The sequence below is a fragment of the Triticum urartu genome, chromosome 4A (assembly GCF_056163025.1).
Source record: "Triticum urartu cultivar PI428250 chromosome 4A, HENAU_Tu73, whole genome shotgun sequence".
NCBI lineage: Eukaryota > Viridiplantae > Streptophyta > Magnoliopsida > Poales > Poaceae > Triticum > Triticum urartu.
In genome coordinates this window covers 66,745,370-66,772,877 of record NC_141876.1, presented here as the reverse complement: position 1 = coordinate 66,772,877, position 27,508 = coordinate 66,745,370, and the positions used below count along the sequence as shown (strand labels likewise).

The following is a 27,508-nucleotide window of genomic DNA, read 5'->3' as shown; positions in this document are numbered from 1 at the left end:
CTTATGTTATGTGAATTGTTCAAAATTTTGGGCCACATTTTGGTTTTTGCCCGGGGCCCCAAATTTCTGGAGACGGCCCTGGTTCTGGTGCCCAATCCACACCGCCTGGTTCTCCGATTCAAGCGGTGCGTGGGGGCGGAGGGCGACGTGCGGCGTCGCCGCCGGCGTTGGTGACGACGTCTCCGGTGAGGAAGGTCAATGGGGGGCAACCTGTCACTGCCCGCATGGCCCTACTTGTCAGGGGCTATCCTGTGGGGAGGGCTGACCAGGTGACACCTAGCCCCTGGTTGGCCAGCACCTCCCATGAGCATCGAGTGGTGGTGCCCCGATAGAAGGCGTCTTCTGCTAGATATAACAGTGTTTTGGACAGGCCCCCATCCCAATCCCAAGCTAGGGTTCGCGGCAGAGGGCGTAATGAGACATGGCGGATTGGGACTGCCAACCCCAAACCAGTAGGGGGAGGAGAGGACCAACACCAACCTGCTCGGCCTCCTGGAATTGCACAGCTGCCCCCCCCATCTCCATATACTCCAGGCCACCGATTGTTCCCATGGCACAACCTTCTCATATGATTCCCCCTGGTCAGATGTTTGCTGGGTATCCACCAGGAGGGTGGAACACCCAATTCCAAGGTATGGGACAGTGAGCCGGGTTTGGTGCCATATCAAGAACAAGTGCCTTGCAACACTGGAAGTACATCTGGTGGGAGTGGACATGTTATGCCCTCTGGTTCTAGCAAAAATAAGAAGAAGCAGAAAAAACCCTAGCAAACAAGGGGGGTCTATGGAAACTACTGCAAATTAGGGGGGAAATAGCAGTGCATGAGAAGGAAGTGCACCTTTTAATGTGGACCCTAAGTTCATTGTAGCTATCTGCTACAATTGTGGCCTCCCTGGACATTTTGTAGGGATGTGCTTTGTTCCTAAGATCTGTTTGATTTGCAAGACCCCTGGCCATCATATGGATGTGTGCCCCACTTGGTACAAGCCATATCCTGCTGCTTACTACTAGGGCAGTGCTAACACAGGTTTGAGTCTCTTCCATATTGAGGCTGACGAGGTTAGTGAGAGTGAGTGGCTAAATTTTGGCAATGTGGGCTTGGTTATTGTTGAGGAAGGAGACATTACTGAAGAAGAGCTGGGGTAGTGCTTTGCAAACATGTGGAAGACTAATTGGCCATGGCAGATAAGACCATATGCCAAAAACAGACTCTTGGTAAGGTTCTCCCAACAAGAAAATTACTGAGCTTGTTGAGTACCCTTCCATAAACCTAAAAAAAAAGGTGTTACTATCTCCTTCATGAACTGGGAGGGGGAGATGCCTGCCTATGATACCTTGACAGAGACTTGGGTGGTTGTGGAAGGGCTCCCTCCAAAGTGGATCAACCGGAATGGCATTGCTCAAGTTGCTATATTTTAGGTGTGTTGGTCAATATGGATTGGCACATGATATTAAGAAGCTTTTCTGAGAAGTTGAGAATTCAGGTGGCTATCAGAGATCCAAGCAAGATACCCGCTGATAGGGTAGTGGAAATTCATCATGAGTTGTATTTGCTGAGGTTTGAAGTTGACAAAGATACTAATGATAGTTCCAACTCTGAGAACCCCTCTGACCCTGCTAGTAACAAGTTGTTAGATGATAAAAATGTCAACAGTGATGATGACTTGTTGGGGGAAGAAATGGAGATCGAGAATGAGAAAGTGGCTGATAAGAACATTAATACCCCAAGGCCCTCTGCTGCTCCTAGAGGATCCAGATCTAAGAATATGCAGACACGCGGTACTCCTAAGCATGAAGCTACTTTAGAGAGGTTTATTTTTTCAAAAATTTAGGGGGCTCCACTAACCAAGAGCTATCTGGTAGTGGTGAAGAAAAAACCTACTGCAAACTTTGGTGAGCAATTGTTACCCATGTTTGATGCTGCTGAAGCTCAAACTATAGTCAAGACTGCTGCCCTCAAGGCAAATGAGAAACCCGCTGGGATCAAAAAGTGAGGGCCTGTGGAGGCAACCAAGATGAGTGACAGAATCAAAAGAGATGGGAAACATGCTTCGGTCAAAGCTCAGGAATTGAAGAAGAAGAAGGATTTGGTGATCCCAAGAGGTAAAAATAAAGGTTATGCAAATTCCTTTGCCTGCTTAGATAATGAGCTCTTAATTAATAATGCTAATTGTTCTGGCATTAACCTTGGGGATAATTACCTTACATCTACCATGCCGCTGCCGCTGCCCTGCCCGTCCCACGCAGCCACCAAGCCGCCTCAAGAAAGCAGCATCGTCGCCGCAGCGCCATGCACATGCCGCCGTGGCCGAGCCCCGCGCCTCACGCGAGCCCGGCGCTCCATCCTGGAGGAACTGCCCCGCCACATCAATCCGGGCACGAGGGCAAGGAGAGCCCCGTCGCCATCCACCATGAGGGGTTTTGCCCTTGCAACTCCGTACGGTGGCGGGGGTGGGGGTAAAGGAGGAGTTGGGCGGGTGCCGCCGCCACCCGAGTCGCCCGCGACGCGTGGGCTAAGGGTTTGGGACTTTTTTTCCATATGAGATTTAGCTTCTAGGAGCCAGAGCTAACAATGTAATTCCTCTAGAAGGCGATGTCTTTGGATAAATTATGTTTCATCTTTCTTTATTGTTTGTGTATCCTACTCCCTTCGTCCTAAAATATAAGAGTGTTTTTGAAAGCTATTGATTGTGGTAAGGCCTTCACCCTCAGCCTCCCTTTCCCCTTCTGGAGATGGAGATGGATGGACAGCGGTCAAGTCCAAGAAAGAGTGCGCTGCTGCGGGAAAGGCAGAGATGAGTTTACTGCTGCGCGACGGGCACCACCGGCCGCGCCGCTCGCCCAGGGGCGCCGCCATTAATGGTCGGGATGGGCGTGCGGCCTTTTTAAGCCGCTTCGACAGCCTCTGCTTCCGCTGCCTCAGCACCGAACATCGCCAAGTAGATTGTAAGGATCCTCTTAGATGCATAGTCTGCAAGCAGCCTGTCCATTACGATAGAGAGTGCCCGCTGAAGCGCCAGCTGCAAGGTAGAAAGGGAGGCGGCGGCTCCAAGCTGCGGTCACCATGAGGCAGAGGGCCAGTGCACGGGAGGTTGTGCTTTCCCTTCCCACCGGCTTCCATGGAGCGTCCGCACCGCCACGTCGACCCCTCCCGCCGGGATCGGGCAAGCCACAAGGTGCTCATCTCCACCCTAGCCATGGAGCACCAGGAGTTCCTGTTCTGCAAGCACGCCGCTCTCCTCTCGGCGGAATCGCCGCAGCACGCAGCCATCCCCCTATCCATCGGGTGGGCCATCGATGAGCAGTTGCGCATCCCCCCTCACCTGCTGCGGGTGACGAGCCATGACCCTGAAGACTTCCTCGTCTACTTCGAGATGCCAGCGCACCACGAGAACGCCATCCGCCGCGACTCCATCACCGTCGACGGCGTCGCCTTCAACTTCAAGCCATGGCATGAGGACGACCACACCGTGCTCCAAGACTTCACGCTCCACGTCCGCGTCTTCATCAAGAAGGTCCCCATGCAACTCTGGTCGCTGGAGGGGGCGGCGGAGATCATCGGCGACAAGTGCATCGTCGATCGGCTTGACACGCGCACCCACGAATGCGGCCACACCAAGACCTTCGCGTGCTGGGTGTGGGTGTGGGACATCGCCAACATCCCCACCAGACGCATCATTTGGCGGGCGAAGCGCGGGGCGGGGTGCGTTGTGACCATGCTCGGGCACTCGCCGCTCAGCCGTGAGGTCGCCCCGCCACCCGGAGTAAGAAGGCACGACATGCTGGTCCACGTCGACAGGGTGGAAGACTGGACCCTGCCGTCCCCGCGCCCCTCCCGCTCCGCCCAGAGCGGCCTCCTCTCCTCGGGCTCTAACGATGGCGCCCCTTTCCCAGCCGTCTACCCGGGCACCCGGACCCGGCGGGTGGAGGATGGGCAGGGCCACGCCAGGAGGCAGCCACCGACGGTGGCCCCTTCTGGCTGCCAGGGACTGTAGCTGGGCGGCGCTCGCCGCGACCACGATGACCCCGATGGCGATGGCCACAGTGGCCGTCACTCTTGGAAGGACACGCTGTTGGGCCGGGGCCATGCCAGCCGCCCACTTGCAGCATAGAAGGATCAGGTGCAGCAGCACCATAAGCGCATCAGAACCCCCCCCCCCCCAGCAGGCACCGGGACAAAAGATGACGTGGCCGCGACGCGGCCATCCGCGCCACCCCTCCTCTTCCGCTACATCGCGCGCGGTCCCCGACTCCTCCGCCACCACCACCACCACCACCTCCACCCCCCACCGCCTCCATCGGGGGCCTGTCGCATCCAAGACCCAGTCGCGAAGTTCTTCTAGGACAAATCCGTTGAGCTGTCCCCGCCCGCGCCTGTTGACCACGATCGCTGCGAGCTGGAGGCGGCCATCTCCGACGCGCTGGCAACCCCTCTCGAGTTCGATGGTGGGCCCGTCAATGCTCTCCAGGCTGGCAGCAAGGTCAACAGGGGGCCGGCCGAATGCATGCAAGCGGACTCCATCAAAGCATGCCGCACGACCCCTCCCACGGCCACCATCGCCACGCAGCTAGGAGCAGTCACTCACCAGGTCCAGCAGCTGCAGCTTGACCTCGATGGCACCGCGGCCCGACAACTCTTCAGAGACGCTCCACCGCCCCTCCTCGCAGCCGCGCCGCCGCCCCTCCAAAGACACGGGACCCGTCCGCACCAGTCAGGCAGAGCGCCAGGCTGGCAGCAAACCGCTCCCCAGTGCCGGTCGCGCAGCGGGCCACACTGTGATGTATACTACACAACCTTCTTCTTGTAGACGTTGTTGGGCCTCCAAGTACAGAGGTTTGTAGGACAGTAGCAAATTTCCCTCAAGTGGATGACCTAAGGTTTATCAATCCATAGGAGGCGTAGGATGAAGATGGTCTCTCTCAAACAACCCTGCAACCAAATAACAAGGAGTCTCTTTGTCGGTGGGAACGACACCTATGGGATCACAAGAATCCCTATTACGTTTAGCGGGGCGCGGGGTCGTGGGAAGAGCGGATCTAACAGGTAGCACACAGTTCGTTTATCCAGGTTCAGGCCGCGAGGATGCGTAAAACCCTACTCCTGCTTTGGTGGATTGTATATCTGTGTTCTTGAGATAGCTATGGGGCATGAGGAGCTCCAAAAAGTCGAATCCTTCTCCTGGTCGCCTTGGGCCTCCTTTTATAGGAAAAGGGGTTGCCACAGTGGCACACATGAGGTGGAAAGGGTACAGTGATGCGAGGTTATCCCTCGCATTACATGACAAGGTGCATTTAATGCGTCTTGTTTAGGTGTCCTTGCTTTATCGGGGATGGGGGAGAGACCTGTCTCGTCCGTCGCCGCTCCTTCTTGTGTCGACACGCGCCCTGGCCAGCGATGCCTGAGATGCCACGTAGGTAGGCAGGCAGCTGAGGTGGCGCAGTGGTGGGTCTTCACGAAGATCTGCATGCCGCCACGCAGGTGCCTGCCCAGCTGGTTGGGTCGGCAGCTGCATGCATGCGGTGGTGGAGGTTTAGTCGGCGTGGGCCTGATGGTGGCCCTGCGGGTGTCCTCGGCAAGGGCCTTGCCGGGGCCCCGGCAAGGGTCTTGCCGAGGCGCCTGCTGTCATCCCCGGCAAGGCGCTTGCCGGGGGCCTTGTGGTCTTCCTCGGCTGGGATCCCGCCAAGGGTTGTCATCTCCTTAGTGCGTATCTGATCTTGAATGTCTTCACGAAGATCTGCATGCCGCCACGGGGATGTCTCCCGAATCCTTGCCTTTGGGGGCAGTGGACTCAAGGGTGACTCGCTCCGTAGGCGCGGGACGAGTCGCCGCGGCAAGGGTCTTGTCGGGGCTGCTAGAACTGTCTCCCGGCAAGGATCTTGCTGGGGGAGTCCGCTTCGTCCCCTTGCTCTTCGTGGTCTTGGCCTTGGCGTCGTTCTAGTTCTCTTGAGCTTCGGTCTTACCCTGGCTCACCTCCCTTGCCTTGCTTGGTGTGGTGGTGTCCGCGACTCAGACTGCCCGTGCATAGTTATAGGGGTACAAAAAGTGTACCCCTCTTTTTGTACACCGACAGGAGCCCCGGGCCTGGGCCACACATAAGTGCAACGCGTTGTTGGGCTAGGCCCAAAAATGGTGCGCGGGCAGGCGGGGCGGTTTTTACCACGGTAAGGTTCTTCGCGCGCTGCGCTTCCCACAACTCCCGCGCGTGGCGTGGCGTGGGGAGGTGCATGTGATGTGGGCGGCATGCGTGTGTCGGATTTCGGGTTCCGGCAGACCCTTGAGGTTCGAACACTGGGGTGCGCACGGAGATTTCGCCTTCTACCTACCTGCGCCCCACCGCCACGCTAAGATCTAAGCTATGGAAAGAACAGCACAAGAGACACGGAGTTTATACTGGTTCGGGCCACCGTTGTGGTGTAATACCCTACTCCAGTGTGTGGTGTGGTGGATTGCCTCTTGGGCTGATGATGATGAGCAATACAAGGAAGAACAGCCTCGCGAGGGTCTGTTCTTGGCTGAGGGGATGAACTGCTAGGAGGAGTTCAGTCACCCTTCTCTCTCTCTCTCTCTTCTCGATTCTCTCTCTCTGATTCGATTGCGATCCGATCTCTTGATTACCATCCGATCTCCATCTCGATCTCGATCCCCCCTACCCTGTGGGTGGCTAGTCCTATTTATAGGCAAAGGCCCTGGGCCTCTTCCCAAATATTGAGCGGGAAGGGCGCCAACAATTGGCCATTTTGAAGGGGAACATCTGGTACCCTTATCCTGACTAAAGTTGGTCCTCGCCTGCCAAAGGCTCTGGTGGTGACGCTGGCTTGGGCTCCACAATGACTTCCTCCCTGCCGCTGGACTGGTCTTGGTCTCGTTGCACCAAAACGGGTGCCTTTGCTTGATGCTCTCGCCTGCGCTTGCTCCCTTTGCACCAAAGAGGAAAGGAGGACACTGCGCGGCTGGCGCCCGCCTGGCGCCTTTGGTCGTCATGGCTTGAGTCACGGGCACCTCGTGAGGTACCCCGCCTTGATCTCTCCGCCTCCTCGCGAGCCAGCCTGATGAGGCCGTGCCCGAGGAAGCTCCGTGTCGTCCGCCCCGCGAGGCTTGGCCCCTCACGAGGGTCTTGGGTCTGTGTTGATGAAGATGGGCCGTGCTGGGCCCCCTTTTGGGCCACGCCGCAGGCTGTAGGCAGGCAAGTCTGGGGACTCCCGTTCCCAGAACGCCGACAGTAGCCCCCGGGCCCAAGGCGCGTCCGGACTTGGCCGTGCAGGGAGGCGGAAGGGCAAGAGCGAAGCGCGGCGGGCCCTAACAGCCTGCGGCCTTGGGCGCCGCGTGGCGGTTGACTGGACATGGGCGCCTCAGCAACTGTACGGATTGGACAAGTCCTTGCATGCAAAGCGGGTCATGATTACCTGTGATCGTGGAGGTCGGCAGTTGGCCTTCGCCAGCCATAAGTACGGAACGACGCGCGCCCTTCCAGTCCATCCCTTCTTGCTTCTCCTTCTTCCCGGTCCTTGCTCCGTCTTGCTGCGATGGCTCCTCAGTCTTGGATCCGCCTTCCTCCCTTCTTCGCCTCCATCATCCCGCAGGGAGAACTCCTGGAGCTTTGGCTGCAGCACGCCGGCTGCAGCACCCTCGCTACCGAGGCAGAGGTCGCGGTCGTTGCCCCGGGCGAGGTCTTCATGACTCGAGGCTAGAGCGAAATCGCCCAGGTTTGCAGGACAAGAGGCGCCTTCGCGATCCACTTGGAGTACGACGGTGCTTTGGTGATGTTCTTCAAGGTCTTCGATGCGAACGGGCGCCGGCTGGAGTGCTGCCCCGGGAGAGGTGGTCGGGACCTTGCTACGGCGAGGACTGGGCCCGCCGACCGCTCCCTTGGCGGCTCCTCAGGCGGCGGAGGCGTCAGAGGTTCCAGCGACTCCGGCGAGCTCTTCGCGACTCCGGAGACGAGCGACGACAGCTACGAGCCACCGAGCCAGCGCCGCTCCTGGAGCAGGGCGGGCTCGTTAGGCCGTCGCCGACTCTGATCTGGATGAGGTTAGCGCCGGTGCTTGACGGCCCACTGTTGATGATGGCGTCTTTTGCAGGGGCGCGTGTAGTTAGCGTCCTTTTAGGATCTGTTCCCTGCGAGGAATCAAAGACGCGTCCCGTGGGGGCTTGTAAGGTGCATGTGATCCTGTTTTGTTAATTTAACCCTTGTCGTAGATCAGTGCGAGTTGCTCATTCCGTCTTAGCTCAGTTCTCCCTTTTGAACCTCACGAGGGCTTGGTGCTCTGCGCCGACAGGTCCCAGTCCCAAGGCGGCTTCAGCCATCGCTGGTATGCCAGGTCGCGATGCTATGGTCAAGGCCAGGAGGTGAGCGACCCGGGGTCCGGTAAGAGCCCCTGAGTCGCGATGCTCAGGATGTCCCCTTTGGCGCTCAAGCATCCGTCGTTCGGTTAGAAAGGAGAGCGGCATCGCTAACACGGGATTGCATTAGGTGCGGGGATGGTGCCACGGTAGCTGGTGCTTCCGGGTGGTGACTTATCTCGAGAATCAGGGGCCACTCTCTGGTGGTCACCGGGTCCGTGCATCGGCAGGCGTGAGGTTGCTCGGCGAGGTCCTCGCGTGTCCCTCCCCTCTCGCCTTTGCTCCCCTTTCTGCTCTACGTCCTCAGGTCCCGGCCCTCAAGCGAGTCTCAGCCGTCGCTGGTATGCCAGGTCGCGATGCCGTGGACAAGGCCAGAGGGTGAGGGCTGGAGAGCCAGTAGGAGCCCTGAGTCGCGATGCTCAGGCACCCCCCTTTAACGTGCAAGCGGTTTGCGCGGATGAGAGTGAAGGAGACACCGCAAGGGCCTCGCCTGACGCAGCTCCTTTAGGAGATCCTGTAGACCCATCATACAAAGAACGAGGGGTTGCGATGACAATTGACAGTCGGCCGTTGGTTGCTTCCGAGGGGCGATGAGGCACTGAAGGCTTGACGAGGTGGCGCCATGCGGGGCTGTCGCGGCCAGAGCTCAGCCATTCAGGTTTGTTGGCGTTGCAGGGACGGACCCATGCGCAAGCGTCGTGCCGTTTGGGAGCAGCTCCGTCAGTTGGCGTCAGTTGAGCGGGCAAGGAGTGGATTCATTCAAATAGATGCTGGGAAGGCGGACATCACTGGGTCAGGCCCGAGCGACTTGGGGATGATGCAGACTGTGGGGCGCCCCCAACAAGGTAAGCTAACAACATAAAATAAAAGGGATACATGCTGCAGGGACGGACCCATGCGACCTGGGAATAATGTAGCCCTGGGGGGCGCTCCCAGCTGGAAGTGAAACTTGAAAGATGTCACCTGATGATGTTGAGGACGAAGGAGTGTTGGTGTAGCAGACTCGGTGGGCTGCGGAAGCCGATCCTCATGAGCCCCCAGGCCCAGGGGCCTCGGGAGGCTCCGGAGGCGCTGGTGGCTCCTCGCGGACCATCTCCATCTCCGCCAAGGCTGCGGAACGCCTGGCCTCTTGAGCCTCCATGATACCCCTCATGAGGCGCTGGTACGTGGCAGCCGCGTTCGGCAAGCCGTAAGGCATGCGAACGTAGCTGTGGGGTGGACCTTCGCAGCGCCCCACTCACGAGGGCCAGAGGCGTTCCAGAGAGGCGACTCGATTGAGCCCTGGTATGTCAATGCAGACGCGCAGCCCACCATCCTCGCCTCGATGGAGAGCCACAGCTAGTAGGCGGCGGCCGCCTTTCATGACTCTTGACTCCTGTAGCTCCTGAATGGCCTTGCTGACGAACTCCTGAGGGTCTGGCTCTCCTTGCCTTACTCCTTCTCGAGGGAAACGTGCTTCGAAACACGCCTCCATGTGGTGCCCAAGCGCCTCCCTCGTGACCTTAGCCAGGTCGGTGGCCCTCCAGGGGAGAGCCCTCGAGCCCTGCCTGAGGAGGGCGCTGGGCGCGCTTTCCTATGTGATGGAAGGAGGTTCCCCCTGGGCAGGCGCGGGCCCAGAGGGGCCTGCCTCCTGAGGGGCCGGGCTGGACGATGTCTTCTTCTTCTTGGGGGCGGTCTCGGGAAGCCTCCTGCTTCCGCGATCCGGGTCATCCAGTGATGCGGCCTGAAAGGCTCGTTCCAGGGAACACACCGCGTCCTTCTCTTCACAGGGCACCGTGATGACTCCTCCACTTCCTAGCATCTTGAGGACGTTGTAGCCATGGTGAGTTACAACCATGAACTTGGCCAACGCTGGGTACCCAAGGATGGCGTTGTACGACAGGCGAATGTGAGCGACGTCGAAGTCGGTGAGCTCGGTGCGGTAGTTGTCGCGTGCCCCGAAGGTGACAGGGAGGCGGACCTGCCCAATCGGGACCATGGAGCCGTCGGTGACTCCGGAGAAAGGCTTGGTTGGCTGAAGCTGGTTGTAGGGCACTTGGAGATTGTTGAATGTTTCCACGGACAGGACGTTGAGCCCTGCCCCGCCATCGATGAGGGTCCTGGTGACCACCACGTTGCTGATGATTGGGGAACAAAGCATTGGGAGGACTCTGGCTGTGGCCGCACACTTGAGCTGATCTGCTGAGCTGAACATGATGGCGCACGCCGACCACCTGAGAGGACGCGTGGCTTCGAGCTTGGGGAGGACTGCATTCACTTCGCGAGCGAACTGCTTGAAGATGCGTTGAGAGGCTGGGGCTTGAGCCCCGCCCAGGATGCAGGTGATCGCGCGCGGCTCCTGGAAGCCCCCAGCCCCCTCGTCCTGATGGCAGTCCTCGTTTCTCCTTGGCTGCGGCAGCAGTGGAGGGAGGCCTGCGTTGCCTTGCGGGCGATCCTCGCGAGGCTGATCCCTCCAGTCTCCCTCGCGAGGCAGGTCTTGCCAGCGATCCTCGCGAGGTCGATCGCGCCACCCTTGGCGCAGGCAGCGGTCTTCCCAGCGTCCTGCGTTCCTTCCTCCTCCTCGACCATAGCCCCGGTCACCGCAATCGGGGCGACGGCCGATCCTTCCTTCTCGCATGGCTCGGAGCTCTTGGCATTCGTTGGTGTTGTGGGTGTGGAGGTTGTGGTACACAAAGTACCGGCTGCCCTTGGAAGGTTCGGGCTGATCTCTGCCCCGCTTGGTGTCTGGTTCTACCGCGAGCACGGCAGCTCCCTTGTGCTTCACATCCTTGGCCTTGGGCTTCTTCTCTTCTAGATCTGCGGCAGGCAGCTCGAGGAGGGAGAGACGCCCTTCCTCAGCCCTGGCGCACTTGGTTGCCAAGTTGAACAACTCGAAGGAAGTGCACAGGTCTTCATGCATCACCAGCTCCTCCTTCATCTTGACGTCGCGCACGCCGTCGGAGAAGGCTGAGATGATGGCCTCCTCAGTCACCTTGGGAATCTTGAGGCGTGCCTTGTTGAAGCGCTGGATGTACTTCTGCAGGGTCTCTCCGGGTTGTTGCTTGATGCGGCGCATGTCGCTCACGGCGGGTGGCCAGTCGTGAGTGCCTTGGAAGTTGGCGATGAAGTGGGTGCGCATCTTGTCCCAGGAGGAGATCGTGCCTGGAGCCAGGTTCAGGAGCCAGGTGCGGGCCCCATCCTTGAGCGCCATGGGAAACCAGTTCGCCATGACCTTCTCGTCTCTGTTGGCAGCTTCGATGCCCAGCTCATAGAGCTGGAGGAACTCCGCAGGGTCGGCCGTGCCCTTGTAACGAGGAGGCAGGTCTGGCTTGAACTTGTCGGGCCACGCGACACTGCGTTGCTCGGTGGTGAAGGCGCGGCAGCCTGCTGTGGCCACGGGAGGCCTTGGATGATGGAGAGCTTAGTCTTGCATGTCCCCACGCGCTGCAGCTGGGAGCAGCACGGGGTCTTGACGTGCGGGAGTAGGAGCATGGTCGCAGCGTGCTGGAGCAGGGAGCGCCCGGGCAGCTTCTTGCGGGCGAGGGACTTCTTGGCAGCTCTGCTCTTGCCGCGCTGGCACCTGACGGAGCGGGTTCCGCCCAGGGGCCACGCGCCTTGGAGCCATGGCGCCTTCTTGAGGAGGAGGCGGCTGGGGCGCCGCCGGAGCTTCGTCGCCCGCGCGGGGTGGGGTGCGGTGTAGCGGAACAGACGGCGCAGGAGAGCCCCCTGCGGCGCGGACGAGCTCGGCGATGCGGTCGATCCATTCTTCGTAGACGTCGTCGATGGGACGGTAGCGCAGGAGCTCGTTTTCCGCGATGAGCGCAGCTCGAGCCTCCATGGGTGCGCGGAGCGCGCGGGACGAAGAACCAGCTGGGGTGAGCGAGGGAGTAGCGGTGCGGCCGTCTTGCCGCACGGACGGATGCTGAGATGACGCTTGCTGCTCGTCCCCCGCCGGGCCGGTGGCGGCGTTGATGGCAGGTGACGGGGAATGGCGAGGACGCCAGCCGACAGGAGCCGTCTGGGCGATGCGGGAAGCGAGAGCGGCCCGGCGCTCGGCGCGGGCCCGACGAGCGTCAGACATGGACACGATGGTCGGAGGAAAACGGGGTGGTGGAAGACGAATTCCGGCGCACCCCTACCTGGCGCGCCAAATGTCGGATTTCGGGTTCTGGCAGACCCTTGAGGTTCGACCACTGGGGTGCGCGCGGAGATTTCGCCTTCTACCTACCTGCGCCCCACCGCCACGCTAAGATCTAAGCTATGGAAAGAACAGCACAAGTGACACGGAGTTTATAGTGGTTCAGGCCACCGTTGTGGTGTAATACCCTACTCCAGTGTGTGGTGTGGTGGATTGCCTCTTGGGCTGATGATGATGAGCAATACAAGGAAGAACAGCCTCGCGAGGGTCTGTTCTTGGCTGAGGGGATGAACTGCTAGGAGGAGTTCAGTCACCCTTCTCTCTCTCTCTCTTCTCGATTCTCTCTCTCTGATTCGATTGCGATCCGATCTCTTGATTACCATCCGATCTCCATCTCGATCTCGATCCCCCCTACCCTGTGGGTGGCTAGTCCTATTTATAGGGAAAGGCCCTGGGCCTCTTCCCAAATATTAAGCGGGAAGGGCGCCAACAATTGGCCATTTTGAAGGGGAACATCTGGTACACTTATCCTGACTAAAGTTGGTCCTCGCCTGCCAAAGGCTCTGGTGGTGACGCTGGCTTGGGCTCCACAATGACTTCCTCCCTGCCGTTGGACTGGTCTTGGTCTCGTTGCACCGAAATGGGTGCCTTTGCTTGATGCTCTCGCCTGCGCTTGCTCCCTTTGCACCAAAGAGGAAAGGAGGACACTGCGCGGCTGGCGCCCACCTGGCACCTTTGGTCGTCATGGCTTGCGTCACGGGCACCTCGTGAGGTACCCCGCCTTGATCTCTCCGCCTCCTCGCGAGCCAGCCTGATGAGGCCGTGCCTGAGGAAGCTCCGTGTCGTCCGCCCTCGAGGGTCTTGGGTCTATGTTGATGAAGACGGGCCGTGCTGGGCCCCCTTTTAGGCCACGCCGCAGGCCGCAGGCAGGCAAGTCTGGGGACCCCCATTCCCAGAACGCCGACAGCGTGGGGTTGGTTCCTGCGGGCATGCGTCACACCACAGTTAATGTGAAAGAAGGCGGCCCGTGTTTTCCCCCATAAAAAAGGAATAACCGCGGGCGCGCTGCTCAGTTCCTCCACTTTCCTTGTGGCTTTTCCAATCTCAGAGCCACCGTTTCCCCTCTTCCTTCCTTCCTAAGCTTTCGCCGTCGCCCGCCATCGTTGCTTCGCCATCCTCCTTCCTCAGCCCTCTAAACTTCTTGGCCTCCATGGCGCCCAAATCCGTCAAGGGCAAGGGGGTGGCTAAAGGCGCTGGGACTGTGGAGCCGCCAGAGAGCGCGCTGTCGGGGGACCGGACGAAGTCTGCCTTTTTCTTCCCCTCGATGGTTGATGTTCATGAGCTCCGGGCCTCCTTCAGGCCCCTATGGGGAGCAAAGACGGGGGGAGAGAATTCGGGACACCTGGCGACGCGCGTCATTCCTGCTGCTTGCGCCGATCCTGCTCCAAATTGGTATCCCTTTTTCGTCAATTATCTTTCTTGCGGGTTATGCCCCCTTTCTTCGATTTCTTCTGCGACATCATGCACACCTTTGGCTTTCGCCTCTTGGATTTTACTCCGAACGCGGTGGCGTGCATGGCTTTCTTCGCGCATATTTGCGAAGGCTTTGCCGGGGTGCAGCCCAACACGGCGCTCTTCCGCCATTACTTCTTCCCTCGGATCCAGCCGGGAGGTGCCGTCTCTGGTTGCGTCACCTGGATCCCAAGATCCAAGGGGGCGTACCCGAACAGTGCCGTGAAGGAGAGGTGGGAGGAATGGCATGGCCGGTGGTGCTGGATTGAAGATGAAGACCCGCCGAAATTCTGCAAGGTCCGCCGAGTGCCGCCGGTCCGTGGCAGCGATTGGAGTGATGTCGACGTCGCCGACGGGAGGCTCACTATCGCCACCACCAGGATTCTCCGGCTCACCCGGGCTGGACTCACCCTTGAGATGATCGGGGCGGACTTCATTCGTCGCCGGATCGCCCCGTTGCACAACAAGGGGAGGTCAGCCTGGCTTTTTACGAATCCGGTTGACATTATGCGACTCCGCCCTGGCCTTGACCACAATTTCACGGTGTTGGCGCATGCCCACTTATGCCAGCGGCTTTTCCAGCTTGATGTGGGTCGCGACGGCGAGGTCGAACGGAACAGCAAGGCCGCGAGGGCTGCCGCAAAGGTTGGCAAGGCCATCAAGGGGCCGTTTTTCAAGTTGCCAGCGGGGGTGGTCCCGTTATGCAACAATTCACGTCGGTCCGAGATCATTGCCATGATGCCGAACTGTAACGCGCACGGCCCTGTCCCGAGCTGGAAGGAGCCGAAGGATGCTAATGTGCAGCAATTCTTTGACACCCTGATCGAGGTGTATGTCAATGCTGACGCCGAGCGGTGGCTTATCATGGACACCACCCAGGCAAAGCTGGACTACATCGCCACTAGGGCGAGGGAGGCACAGCTTGCCATGGAGGCCGGCAGCGCCGGGGGTGAGGAGGACAAGGCCGCGACGGCTAGGGAGGAAGAGAAGCTCGCCCGGTGGGCGGCGGCCACCGAGGAGGTCAGCAGCGCCGACGAGTCGACGAGTCGTCGTCGTTGGAGGACGTGGCGGTGGGCTCGACGCCAACTAGGGGAAGAGGGCGAGTCCTGCGGCGGGCTGACTCCAGCGAGCCGGTCCGGCCTAGCAGGGCTACGCGGCCTCAATTGACCCTGGAGGGGTCTGGGCGCCACACGAGGGCCACGGCAGCCAAGAGGCTGACGGAGGCCGCTGAGAAGAAGAAGACAACAGCCCCTTCCTCATCTGGGCGCGCACAAACCCCACCGTCTTCGCCTCCTCCGGCAGATGTCGACTCGGATATTGACGCGGAGGTCACTTTTGATCTCGGGCCCCTCAGCCCGAAGAGGAAAAGGAAAGCGGTGGAGGAAGAGGAGATAGATGATGAGTAAGTACTCCGTTCCTTACTGCCATTTCCATTCCTCTGAATTAAGTCACTCATCTTGATCCGTTGTTGCTTTTGCAGGGATGCAGAGACGTTGGCCCAGAGGGTGAAGAGGGCCAAAGCCTTGGCGGGCGGCCAGCCCCCGGCCAGTGCTTCAGAGTCGCCACTGGTGGTGCTGAGTAGCCCGGACAGCAGCCCCCGGCACAGCCCCTAGCGTAAGTTCGTCACCCTCCTCTTACTCGACACGTGGTAGGCATTCGATGCTATGGTGTTGACCTTGTCGGGTTTGCAGGAGGGGAGCGGCAGCAGGAGGAGCCGCGGAGGGCTACCCCCAACACACCACCCCCATTGACTACACCGCCGCGAGGGGCGTCCCCGACAAGGGCATCAAGCACGGAGCCCACACCCATGGAGGAAGAGGGGAACTTGGGCGCTGGTGACTCTGCCACGGCGCCAAATGCTGGCGGAGAGGGGGCTTCTACTCCACAGCCTGGCACTGGTGAGTCACCTATCCTCCGTCTCTGTTTTTCCCTTATTCTTTTTCTTGGATTCATTGCTCCCATTACTGCTCAGAGGAGGCCGCGTCGGAGGCCGCCAGGGTTGCCACCGGGGAGGCCGCCAGAGATGCTGAAGAGGTCGCCGCCGATAAGGCCGCCAAGGACGCTGCCGAGGACACCGCTGCGGGGGCCGCCAAGGCGACCGGCGAGGCTTCTGCCGAGGGTGCCAGCAGTGGGCCTGCCGAGGAAGCCGGCATGGCCACCGCCGAGGAAGAGGTGGTTGATGATCAGCCTCCCTCCTCCTCAACCTCGGGCCCCGGAAGATATCTGAAGGTGGGCGACGATCTTTTCGTCCATCTCCCAGGGGCGTCAAGTTCCCGGGCGCCCGCCGAAGGGGAAGTCTTCGACGGTGAGGTGCTTGCCGCCACCGGGCTCGAGGTTGTCAATGAGCCGGGCGTTGGCGGTGATGGTTCTCCAGAAGAGCAGCTTTTCCGTGCTATGGGGGCCAACTTCCGAAAACTCCAGGCGCTCTACCGTGTTCGCCTGGACATGGTTAAGTCTAGGACGGCAACGGTGGACCAGGCGGGGGTGGATTTCAAGGCACGCATTGCTGAGACACAGACCTGGTTCCACCAGACTCGCGAGGAGCAGAGGGCCTTTCAGGAGGAATTGGCCAAGCACAATGTCGAGCTCACCATGAAGATGGATGACATCGGGAAGGCCCAGGAACAGGCGGCGAACTTGGCTGCCGCGGCCGAGGCCGTCCGGAACCAGCATCAAGCCGCACTGGATTCCCAGGAAGAGGACCTCACCGTGCGTGAGGCGAAGCTTGCCGCAGCGCTCCGTGGCAAGGATGAGGAGCTCGAGGCCCTTGTCACGCGGCGGACTCGCAAGCTGGAGCAGAGGCACAAGGAGGCACTCGATGCCCAGGCTCTGGCCCATGCCGGCAACGTCAGGGAGTTGGAGGCGGAGCGAGGCAAGCTGAAGGAACAGGCCCTCAAGCTGTCCAATGAGAAGAGCACGCTCAACAGCGCTTTGGTGGAGGCGCAAGGAGCGGTCATCAGCAGGACTGGGGAGCTCTCCGAAGCGCAAAACTCCGTCAGAGATCTCAAGCTGAAGCTAGAGGATCTCAAGAAGATGTTGTCGGAGAGCAGGGCTCGGGAGGTGATCTTGACCAGGAGTCTGGAGGAGGAGAAGCAGCTGCGGGCGAACGAGGCCGCCTCCCACCAGGAATATGTGGCGGGCGAGAACAGATGGATCAGCCGTCTGGAGGAGGTCGCCGGCAGGGTCACCTCGCAGTTGGCCACCATGGGGATGCCAAATGTGAGGTACGCCCCTGAGCGCAGCGGGACCGTCAACACCAAGCTGACCCTGTTCTTCGAGGGCGTCCTCGGAGCCTTGGCTTATCTTCACTCCAACCAGGCGGCCACTTTGGCCGGGGAAGCCCGGCGACTTTGCCGGGGGGTCATGACCAAGGTCCTCACCAAGATGGCGTACTGGAATCCCGACCTCGACTTCGGTGCCGCGATGGATAGCTTGCCGGATGGTATCGACCTCACGGTGCTCAAGGAGCGCATCAAGCCCGTCATCAGCAGCATCGACAAAATCAAGGGGGTGGAAGGCCAGCGCCGGGATTAGGCATCCCGTTCTTCACCGCCGCTGCAGGATCACGACCAAGACAAATTTCATCTTTAGTTAGAACCACAGCAATGATGTGATGTAATATAACTTTGCAGTACTTTTAATTTCATGCACGTTATTTTCCCGTTCAATTCCTCTTTGTATGGGCGCCCTACGTCGATTGGGTAGGCTCGCCGGCGCGGAAGCCCCTAGCAGTGTTTTGGGGACGGATCCCCATGGGCCTGCTGGGTACACGTGCTGCCGGACGAGCCACCTTTCCGTTCTGAACGCGGCCGCTTGAACTGTCGAGCTTGACTCGAGTCAGAATCGAGGGCGTTGTTGATCGCGGAAGGCTACTCTGCCATTCTCGACGGAGCCGCTTGAGCTGTTGAGTGGACTTGAAACAGGGCAAGGGCGTCGCCGATCGTGGGCGAGCCCCCTGGCGTGCAGGTTTCTCATACAAAGGCGTGACATCTCCGGGGGGAATAACCTCATATAAGAAGGATAGAACAAATAAGGGCTCAGTGCAACTTAGCTTCTGTTTGTAGTCGCTCAAGCGCTGATCTTCCGGCCTCCTTCCCCCTCCAAGAGCCACGGAGACGAAGGAGTGCAGGGCTGATTGCTAGAGCCGATTCTCACAACTGCGCCCCCTACCTGGCGCGCCAAAGATGTCGGTGTTGAGGAACGACACCTATGGGATCACAAGAATCCCTACTACGGTTAGCGGGGCGCGGGGTCGTGGGCAGAGCGGATCTAACAGGTAGCACACAGTTCGTTTATCCAGGTTCGGGCCGCGAGGATGCGTAAAACCCTACTCCTGCTTTGGTGGATTGTATATCTGTGTTCTTGAGCTAGCTATGGGGCGTGAGGAGCTCCAAAAAGCCGAATCCTTCTCCTGGTCGCCTCGGGCCTCCTTTTATAGGAAAAGGGGTTGCCACAATGGCACACAGGAGGTGGAAAGGGTACAGTGATGCGAGGTTATCCCTCGCATTACATGACAAGGCGCATTTAATGCGTCTTGTTTAGGTGTCCTTGCTTTATCGGGGACAGGGGAGAGACCTGTCTCGTCCGTCGCCGCTCCTTCTTGTGTCGACACGCGCCCTGGCCAGCGATGCCTGAGATGCCACATAGGTAGGCAGGCACCTGAGGTGGCGCAGTGGTGGGTCTTCACGAAGATCTGCATGCCGCCACGCAGGTGCCTGCCCAGCTGGTTGGGTCGGCAGCTGCATGCATGCCGTGGTGGAGGTTTAGTCGGTGTCGTGGTTCTAACTCTGACAGTGATGTAGGGGGGTAAGTATGGAGAGGCAGGATCTCAGCTATGGAGAAGTTGTAAGCACGCAAGGTTTACGAGTTCGGGCCCTTCTCAGAAGAAGTAATAGCCCTACGTCTCGGAGCCCGGAGGCGGTCGACTGGATTATGCGCGTGTGAATTACAGGGGTGCGAACCCCTCATACTGAGGAGGGGGTGGCTTATATAGAGTTCGCCGGCCCTCTCCTGCCCTCAGTGATGCAGGGTTTAAGGTACATTTAAGGTTGGGCGTTACTGGTAACGCCCCTAATAAAGTGTGATAATGACCATAAAGACTACTTAATAGCCGATCGTTTGCCTGCGGAGTGACTTTAGGTCTCCTCGCAGTCGAGTGGTTGGCTTCATGGTTGAGTGATAGCTTCTTGGTCGAATGTCTTGAACCCGTCGAGTGGGATACCTTCAAGTCGATTGAAAGGTGACTTCTTCCAGGGGTGTCCTTGGGTAGGGCTCCTTGGACAGGTCCATGCCCCTACCCTAGGTACACAGCTTCATCATTAGCCCCCGAATGGATCGAGGTTTGAGTGGGAAAGAGTTGGAGATCTTTCCGACCGGTTCTTTGGGCTACATGAGTGCCTCGTTTCAGGTAAATCGTCACGGATGACGTCATCAACCTCTTTTCAGTCGCCTTGATCCATTCCAGGCCTTTCGCCGAGTGAATTTCTTTACTTGTGACATACCGAGTGTCGGCGCGAGCGGGGTCTTCTATTTTGACAAGTTGTTTTGCAGCCCGCGGATGTCGTGGGATTCGGATTTCGGGAAGCACGCGGGACGGGAGCGACCGCAGTAATCGGAAGCGATAAAGCGGAAGCTCCTCGATTTCCGCACCACCTTTTTCGCCACGTACCGCATGCGCGTCTGCTGCGGGATTTGACTGGATCGCCTGGGCCTACCAGTCAGCCACTCGGGAGCGGCCTCTTATAAGTAGCCAGCTCGGGGTTTCCAAGCAGTGTGCTCTCTTCTTCCTCTCTCCCTCCGCAAGCTCCTCCGCCACCTCCGCCCTCACCCTAGCGCCATAGACCCGTGCGAGATTTGCCGGCGACGATGGCGAAGGACAAGACATCCGCTCTGGAGTGCGCGAAGAAGGCGGCGGCGCAGGGGAAAGGGAAGAGATCTGCTCGGGGCGGATCTTCCTCAAGGTCCGCTCTGCCCCGCGGCTGGATCCAGGGCGACTGGATGCCGTCGGTGATCCGGCAAGAAGATCTCGACGACATGGTCGAGGGGGGAGTCATTCCCCACGAAGCTGCGCGTCTTCAGGGGGGAGAGATCGAACCTCAGCCTCGCGACGGTGAGTGTGTGCTCCTAGCCACCCATATCGACCGAGGGTTTTCTCTGCCGCCCCATCCTTTTTTTCGGAGCTTTCTGAACTTCTTCGGATCGCAGCTCCACCACTTCACTCCCAACTCCATCGTATATCTTGCTGCTTTCATTTCCATGTGTGAGGGTTTCTTGGGTTGCCGCCCCCATTAGGGACTCTTCAAGCACATCTTTACCTGTCGTTCTCAATCGGTCAAGAAGGCCAAGTCGAGTGATGAAAGGACGCAGGTGATTCAGCTGTGCGGGGGCCTGGCGATCCAGACGAGGGGAAAGAGTTGCTTTCCATCTATCACTTTCCCGGAGTCGGTCCGCGGTTGGTAGTCGACCTGGTTCTACTGTCAAGACCAGGCGACCCCAGGGCAGTCGACCGGACTTCCCCCTTTCTCTCTCGACCGAGCTGAAAAACCTGCTTCTCTGAAAGTGACGCCGGAGGAAAAGGCCCAAGTCAAAGTGCTGGCTGGTTGAGTGGTTGAGCCTGTCCGTGAGGGCGTGACTGGTATGGACTTGCTGGAGGTCTTCCTCCGGAGGCGCATCCAACCGCTCCAGGCTCGTGACCACCCGATGTGGCTATACTCGGGTCTCGACGACACCACTCGGGTCCACCTGGAGGAGGTTACTGACGAGATGTTGGAGGGGTGGCTATCGAGCATCACGGGGAACAAAGACAACCCCCGAGGAGCCAGGAGGGTAATTCCACTCGACAACTCGTATGACGTGGACCAGGTATGTCTTTACGCTCCTGACTGAGATCTTGTTTTCTTCATTGGTCTTCTTTGGGTAGGTTGATTGACTTTTGTCTTGTTTGTTGTTTTCCAGGCGACTACCGAGATGTACTCGACGCCCAACGGGGCCCAGGGGCCAACTGAGGAAGGGGAGGCGAGCGGAGGTGAGAGTGGAGACGACCAAGGTGAGTGGGAGTCCGACGGTGAAGGAGAGGGAGACGACAACGTCGACTCCAGTGAAGAAGAGGAGGAGGAGGTTGAACCCCCTCGCCCGGAGGGGCGATCCAAGCTCACACACGATCCAGTGTGGGAACGTGGCAAGGCGACTGCTTCTGTTGGGCAGTCGTCGAAACGTCCTCGGACCTCTTCTCCTACGCCGATTGGGAAGGCTCCCAAGCACCCACGCGCGACGCTGTCCAAGCCGCCCAAGGCTCTGCCCAAGATGAAGATGGCTGTCCCTACTATTTCCGGGTAATAATAAAACTTGCTTTCCTTCGTCGACCGAGGACAGATCTTTGGTCGATTCATCGAGCCAACTGACTGATTTTCGGGATTTGCAGTGCTGCTACTTCTGAGATCTCCACCAAGGACGACGACCAAGAGATGGAGGATGCTGTTACCTCCAACCTTGGTACGATTACTGACGTTCCGTTTTGAGTCGACTGAACATTTATTGCAACTCTGGTCGATTGAATGTTTCCCTTGTAGCCCCTCCTCATGTTATCGACCTCCCGGATGACGACGACGACGAACCACTGAGAGTGAGGAGGAACAAGAGGGCGTCGGCTGACAAGATCCCCCAATCTGCTCCAGCATCTGAGGCCGTAGCTCGGGATGGTGGTGACACCGCTCGGGCTTTCGTGACTTTCGCCATTCCTCTGACAAGTGTGCGGCCTTCGACGTCGACTGCGGATCCGTCTTCACTTTTTGCCGCGTACCCTGTCCCTGAGGACCAAGCGGCTGCCGCAAAAGAGGCTATACGTCAGGCGGGGATCATGATGGAGCAAGTGAAGGTGGCTCGGGAGGCCAGCCAAGCAGCTTATGACGCAAGCTCGGCTCTTCAGAGCAACGTCCAGGTCAGTCGACTCAACGCTTGGTCTGTTATGATATGCTGTTTGAAGAATCTCTTTTCCGAAGATCTTTGTATCTGTACACCCACTGGGTGTGTCTGCCAATTCTTGGATGAGTGGGGCACGCTAAGTGCATCCACTGGGTGTAGTCCCCGAGACTACGGTGGACTGCGGGCAGTCGACTGTAGTCTTTATATTGTGTTGTTGTAGCTGTATTTCTTCACTCGGTCTGGTCAGGCCATGTCGAATGGGACTGTATCCGGTCGACTGTGGGCAGTCGACTTTTTTTTTACAGTGGGGGCACGCTGAGTGCACCCACTGGGTGTAGTCCCCGAGACTACTGTCGAATGTTCTTGATTCGGCTGTAGTCTTAGAAACGTCATCATTGCCTCTTAGTTACTCGGAAGCAACTTATTTTGGACGTCTGTCGACTGATTTTTCTTTTTACAGAAATCCTGTGAACTTGTAGCTCGCTATACTGAGTTGGAGAATCAGCAGATCCAGCTCAACCTTAACTTGAAGCTTGCCCAGGAGAATTTGAAGAAGGCGCAAGAAGAAGCAAAAGGTATGGCTGGTGAGGTTCTCCATTCTTAACGGGTGGCTTTTCTTTCTTGTCCATTCTTGATGTTGGTTCCACTCGACGCGCCGCAGATAAACTGGAGGAAGCTCTGAAGAAGAAGGATCAAGATCTTGCAGAGGCACAGAAGGAGGCCTCGAGCAAAACGAAGCTCGCAGAAGAGAAACTGGCTTCGGTCGGAACTCTTGAACAGGAGAACTCCAGACTGAAAACTGCTCTCGAGACAGCTAATCGAGAGGCCAGTCAACTGAAGAAAGAAAAGATGGCTCTGCACGACAAGGCGGGTGAGCTGGCGGGGAAGGTAAAAGATCTGGAGGCTTATCTCGGTGGACTCGCCAAGAAGCTGTTCGTCATGCTCGAAGGTAATTATTCCAACCCGGCTGTCTTGTAGTTACCGAGCCCGTGTACGGCCACTGTCTTATTCTTGAATCGTGTTTGCAGAATTCTGCCAGAGCTTCGAAGAGGAAACCAGTCGAGTGGAGCCAGGCTTGGATCCCGCCAATTCTCTCGTGAAGGACGAGGCTGCTATGAACGTGCTCCGACTGGAGTCTCGTGTTACCAGCGTTGTTGATTATCTTGCTCGGCTGAAGGTTGCGATGTCGCGGATCGACACATCACTCTGGCCTGGAACGACGCTTCAAAACGACCTCGAGTCCCTGGTGGTCCGACTGGATGAAGTCTCGGGTCGAGTGGCGGAATGGAAGAAATCTTCTGCTAGATGTGGTGCTGATGTCGCTCTGTCTCTGGTCCGCGTCCATTGCAAGGAGGCGTGAGAAGAAAAGCTGGCCGCCACCCAAGTGGACAATACCAGGAAGCACAACTTTCAAGACTTCATGGAGACTTTTATTGCTGCTGCCACTCGTATTGCAGACGGGATCGACTTGGACGAGTTCGTCGCCCCTTCCAGTCCTCCTCCTGAGGAATGAAAAACTTTTATGCTTCACTTTAAATTTGCCTCGGAATGCCGAGTGGATTTGTAACCGTTAAACTCCGCCGAGCCGAGGGCTCGAGTACTTTGATCTGAGGTCTGGGACCTTTTAGGCTTTATCTGATCTTGATTTCTCGTTGAATATCTTCATGGTTTGATTCGTCGAGTGGAACTTGATCTTCACTCGGAATAACCTTGTATTTGCGGCGCAGCTCCGAAGGAGAAGGTAGCAGTCGACTTGCGGATTGGGTTGTGTCCTGTACTTAGGCGAGCACTGGGCTGCAGCTAAGCCTCCGCGTGAGAGGTTTGCTCTCCACTCGGTAGGATTTTTAAACACTTAGGCGAGCGTTGGGCTGCAGCTAAGCCCCCGAGTGGGAGGTTTGCTCTCCACTCGGTAGGATTTTTAAGCACTTAGGCGAGCACTGGGCTGAAGCTAAGCCCCCGAGTGGGAGTCTGACTCGCCACTCGATTGATTTCTAATCACTTAGGCGAGTGCTTGGACTGCAGCTAAGCCTCCGAGTGGGAGGTTTGCTCTCCACTCGGTAGGATTTTTATATACTTAGGCGAGCGCTGGGCTGCAGCTAAGCCTCTGAGTGGGAGGTTTGCTCTCCACTCGGTAGGATTTTCAAATACTTAGGCGAGTGGTTGGACTGCAGCTAAGCCCCCGAGTGGGAGGATTGCTCTCCACTCGGTAGGATTTTTTCAAACTTAGGCGAGTGCCTGACTGCAGCTAAGTCTCTAAGTGGGAGAACTTAGGCGAGTACTGGACTGCAGCTAAGCCCCCGAGTGGGAGGATTGCTCTCCACTTGGTAGGATTTTTTCAAACTTAGGCGAGTGCCTGACTGCAGCTAAGCCTCTAAGTGGGAGAACTTAGGCGAGTACTGGACTGCAGCTAAGCCCCCGAGTGGGAGGATTGCTCTCCACTCGGTAGGATTTTTTCAAACTTAGGCGAGTGCCTGACTGCAGCTAAGCCTCTAAGTGGGAGAACATAGGCGAGTATTGGACTGCAGCTAAGCCCCCGAGTGGGAGGATTGCTCTCCACTCGGTAGGATTTTTTCAAACTTAGGCGAGTGGTTGACTACAGCTAAGTCTCTAAGTGGGAGAACTTAGGCGAGTACTGGACTGCAGCTAAGCCCCCGAGTGGGAGGATTGCTCTCCACTCGGTAGGATTTTTTCAAACTTAGGCGAGTGCCTGACTGCAGCTAAGTCTCTAAGTGGGAGAACTTAGGCGAGTACTAGACTGCAGCTAAGCCCCGAGTGGGAGGATTGCTCTCCACTCGGTAGGATTTTTCAAACTTAGGCGAAACGGATTCGCAGCTAAGTCACCCACTGGGGGATTTCTTATGCAAACAAGAGTGACAGCAATTATTGGGACACTCTTGTCTCTGGTAAAAATGAACTGCAGAATTTTTTTCTTATTACATCTCGTCCAAGGGAGAACTCAAGCGTAAAAGGGGCGGAGCAGTTCCGCATTCCAAGCTCGTGGCCCGTCGATCTGGTGGTCAACATTGTAGAGGTGATATGCTCCAATGTGGAGGACTCTGGTGATGATGAAGGGGCCTTCCCAAGTAGGAGCAAGTTTGTGTGGTTTCTGTTGATCCACTCGGAGGACCAAATCTCCTTCCTGGAAGGCTCGGCTCTTCACATTTCTGGCATGGAATCGACGCAAGTCTTGCTGATAGATGGTCGATCCGATCATAGCCATTTCCCTCTCCTCCTCTAGGAGGTCGACTGCGTCTTGCCGGGCTTGCTCTGCTTCGTCTTCGTTATAAAGCTCGACTCTGGGGGCGTTGTGAAGTAGATCACTCGGTAGGACAGCTTCGGCTCCGTAAACCAAAAAAAATGGCGTTCTTCCGGTCGACCGGTTCGGGGTGGTCCTCAGCCCCCACAAAACCGATGGAAGTTCATCGACCCAAGCGCCTGCTGCGTGCTTGAGATCACGCATCAATCGAGGCTTCAATCCTTTGAGAATCAGACCATTTGCTCTTTCAGCTTGTCCATTCGACTGAGGATGCGCGACCGACGCGTAGTCGACTCGTGTGCCTTGAGAGGCGCAAAAAGCTCTGAACTTGTCTGAATCGAAGTTTGACCCATTGTCAGTGATGATGCTATGCGGGACCCCATATCTGAATATCAACTCTCTGATGAAACCGATAGCAGTGCTGGCATCAAGATTTTTGATAGGCTTGGCTTCAATCCATTTGGTGAACTTGTCGACTGCCACAAGCACATGCGTGAATCCGCTCCTGCCTGTTCTCAGTGGACCGACCATGTCCAGTCCCCAGACAGCAAAGGGCCAGACGAGTGGAATGGTCTTCAGGGCTGATGCAGGCTTGTGTGACATGTTGGAGTAGAACTGGCAACATCCACACTTGTCGACTATCTCTTTTGCCATCTCATTTGCTCTTGGCCAGTAAAATCCTACTCGGTATGCTTTAGCCACAATGGTCCGAGAGGACGCATGGTGACCACAGGTCCCCGAGTGGATATCATCAAGGATCATCTGACCCTCTTCTGGTGTTATGCACTTCTGACCGATTCCAGTCGCGCTTTCCCTATACAACTGTCCCTTTATGACTGTGAAGGCCTTGGATCGGCGGACGATCTGTCGAGCCTCTTCCTCGTCCTCCGGGAGTTCTTTCCTCAAGATATACGCGATGTATGGTACCGTCCAGTCGGGAGTGATAGCCAAGACCTCCATGACTAGGTCGACCACAGCAGGAATTTCGACTTCAGTCGGATCTGTGGCACTTTTCGGTTGCGGGGCTTCTTCTGTGAAAGGATCCTCTTGGACTGCCGGCGAGCGGATGTGCTCCAAAAACACATTGCTGGGAATGGCTTCTCTCTTGGAGCCTATCTTTGCCAGATCATCTGCTGCTTGATTTTTCAGTCGGGGGATGTGATGAAGCTCTAACCCCTCGAATTTCTTTTCTAGCTTTCTTACTGCGTTGCAATAGCCAGTCATAGCTGGGCTTCTGATGTCCCACTCCTTCATCACCTGATTAACCACCAAATCTGAGTCGCCGTAGACCAAGAGGCGCCGGACGCCAAGTGAAATGGCCATGCGCAACCCGTACAAGAGTGCTTCATATTCTGCTTCATTGTTGGAGGAATCGAAGTGAATCTGGAGAACGTATCTGAGCTTATCTCCTCGGGGGGAGACCAATACTACCCCAGCACCGGAACCATTCAGCATCTTAGATCCATCGAAGAACATGGTCCAGTGCTCCGAGTGAACTTGAGTCGGAAGTTGCTGTTCAATCCACTCGGCGACGAAATCTGCAATTGCTTGGGACTTGATAGCCTTCTTTGCTTCAAACTTGATATCTAGGGGAAGGAGTTCAATCGCCCACTTAGCCACTCGACCAGTTGCATCTCTGTTGTGCAAAATCTCTGATAGTGGAGCGTCGCTGACGACTGTAATGGAATGGTCAGAGAAGTAGTGTGCAACCTTCTTCGTGGTCATGTAAATCCCATATACGAGCTTCTGGTAATGGGGATATCTTTGCTTCGAAGGAGTCAAAACTTCAGACACATAATATACTGGGCGCTGAACTCTGAAGGCCTTTCCTTCTTCTTCTCGCACGACCGTAAGTACTGTACTGACAACTTGTCCCGTGGCAGCAATGTAAAGCAGCAGAGGCTCTTTACTAATTGGGGCAGCAAGCACCGGCTGGGTGGAGAGTAGAGCTTTGAGCTCTGCAAACGCTGCGTCAGCTTCTGGAGTCCACTCGAACTTGTCATACTTCTTCATCAGTCGGTAAAGAGGCAACGCCTTTTCACCGAGACGAGAAATGAATCGACTTAGAGCGGCCAAGCAACCTGTAAGCTTCTGGACATCGTGTACACGCACAGGGCGCTTCATCCGGAGTATGGTGCCAACTTTCTCGGGATTGGCGTCGGTTCCTTGTTCGGAAACGAGAAAACCGAGTAACTTTCCACCTGGAACTCTGAATGTGCACTTTGATGGATTGAGCTTGATATCGTATCCCCTGAGGTTAGCAAAGGTTTCGGCAAGGTCAGTCAGTAGGTCGGAACCTTTCCGTGACTTAACCACAATATCGTCCATGTATGCTTCTACGTTCCGACTGATCTGAGTGAGC

The 27,508-nt window shown here is 57.4% G+C and overlaps 1 pseudogene; it reads left to right on the top strand.

Annotated features, from left to right (window-relative positions):
* The first annotated feature begins 714 nt into the window (after nt 1-714).
* On the top strand, nt 715-3,745 carry LOC147974815 (uncharacterized; annotated as a pseudogene).
* The last annotated feature ends 23,763 nt before the right edge of the window (nt 3,746-27,508 follow it).